This window comes from Ochotona princeps, chromosome 4 (assembly GCF_030435755.1).
Source record: "Ochotona princeps isolate mOchPri1 chromosome 4, mOchPri1.hap1, whole genome shotgun sequence".
Lineage (NCBI taxonomy): Eukaryota > Metazoa > Chordata > Mammalia > Lagomorpha > Ochotonidae > Ochotona > Ochotona princeps.
The window spans coordinates 77,654,842-77,657,308 of NC_080835.1; positions in this window are offsets into that span (position 1 = coordinate 77,654,842).

Here is a 2,467-nt window from a genome sequence, read left to right on the forward strand (position 1 = left end):
AAAAAATTTTAAAAACCTGTTCCTTTTAAAAAAGTATAGATGGCTGTGACAACTTTTGAAAGTTTTTTATTGCTTAATATTAAACATTCCCATATCTTATAATTCAGCAACTTCTACTTCACATAAGTGCCCAAGAAAACCTCCATGTGCTGCAGGAGGCATGAACACAAATGTTGTCAGCTGTACTATTAGTAAAGGCAGATACCTGGTGCCCTTTTTAGAAAAAATAAAAACAAATGAAATTAAACAGTATAATTTTTAGGAATATGACCTGTAATTAGGCTACAATTTGAAAATAACCTGATAGTAATGTGAAATCAAGAAAGAAAAGGTAGAGGAATGGATTGGGAGAAAACTCATCGGTGCTGTAAAAGATGATTAATGTTCTAATTCTTATATTGGGTGAACTGGTTTAGAAGTATTTGTGTTATTAATATGAAACTAATTTGGAGCAATGAGTCTATATAAATAAAAATAAAGGAGATCATGCTTAGGTGAATAAATGAAGAGTGTGTAAAAAATCAACAGTCAGTTCTGTGTACTTGATCAGAAAAACATCAACTGTTCCAACCACACAGTGTTTTCACTGCTAGTTATTATTAACCTATGCAATAATGCTATTTTGGTTAGTGCTATTATCCCCTTTTTGTAGACTTGTCAGACTTAGTGGTTAACAGAATTGCTGAAGCTTTGAAGCTAGCATATGATGGAATCTGACATTCTAATCCAGAACCTGGCTCCCATCTCTTTGGATGGTTTTGACCCTTAACAACTGAGTTAGGCTTATGGTCACTAAGATCATTTCCCTCACTGACTACCCACCAAGAACAGTTACTTTGTTGAGAAAAAGAATCTCTGGTTGTATTACCTGGCCTAATACCATTGCAGGTTGAAGAGTCTGCACATGTTCTAATACAAAGACTGTGTTAAAATGAAATCACATGCCATTGTATCACTGAGTAATAAGAATTTGAATGCAAAACAGCTCAAGAAATGTCATGCACTGTTGGATGAAGAATGATTCATTCCTTGAATCTGCACAGTGTTCCTCTCTGATGTGCCCACACAAGAATGTAAAGCTATAGAGAGAATGTTCACAAACTTTTTTAGCAGTTGTAAATTTGTTTTACATATAATTTATGCTGTTTTGTGACCTCACCCATGCACCCACGTTTCTTTACCATCAAAAGTGAAGTCCATGCCCCCTCTACTGGTCAGCTACATTTTGTCATAAGCATCTTCATCATGATGAGAAAAGATAATTTGATGCTTATTTCTAGTTCTCTGGGTTGGTTCAGAAAGTTGGCAGTGGGAAAGACAGGTATATACACTTTCTGTGAATTAGACAAAATATCACAAAAAATCCTTGCTTGTGGGCAGACGCCATGTAACGGAACAGGTACCGGAACTGTTGGGGAAGTAATCTCACAGGTGTAGAGATTGACATGAGAGGAAGCATCTATAGGTTTTGCTTTGCAAAAAAAATCTACTAGTTTTCTCTCATCATTCAATTAAACTTATCAAGTACTCTCACCACAGATGTGTACCTTGTTGGGTTTATCTGCATCTCCGTCTCCTTGCCTCTGAAGATGCTGTTCTCTTTTCCTTCCTGTGTTTATATGTCAAATGTATTCATCAGAGTAAAATGACGACCTCTGAGGGCAAAAATCACATTTAATTTTCTGTCGGGTTTAGCCCCGAACTCCCAAATAGTGCATATACATAGTAAATAACAATTACGCTACTTAGCTGCCCTTCTTAAATTGCCACGTAAGAACAGAAAACATTCCCACTCAGTAGCCGAAGTAAATCTAAATCAAAAGGATAGAAGAAAATACTGGCCACGGAATAGAAGGCTAAATACAGTAATTTTATTGTAGTGCCCATAATCACTATTTGACTAGAAGCATTTCAGGATATGTTATTTCCAAGATGTGGAAGTTCAATGATCAGGTTCAGAAAACATCTATTAGCTCGATTTCCCATTACCCCCACCCTTGAACCTCCAAATCTTTGAACACTGAAGAGGACTAAACCATATGGCTCTTTTTTTCTTTTCAACTCACACTGCAAATGACCACAAAACCCTGATAGAAATATAGAAACAACTCTAAAAACTAAGAAGCTAAACACAAGGTGACAACTTCCCATTGGTGGGGAGTCAGGAACCTTGAGTGCTGGTCTTGGCTGCACCCAACTGTGTAGAGTAAATGCTGGAGAGTCACTTCAATTTACTTTGTGCCTCAGTTTGCTCATTTGTAAAGTGTTAATAATTGTATCTGCCTAAGGCTAACTTGGCTGGATATTGTAAACTCACTGTTCTTAGGTCTTCTCCCTCTGTGTCCTCTGGAGTCGCGTGGCTTGGGGCTGGAGATGTTACATCTACTCTTCTTGTCCCACTATGCATCTGTATTCTAAAGGCTTGACTGCTCTAAGCCTGGGACAAATGAGGACTGCCTGGGCTTTA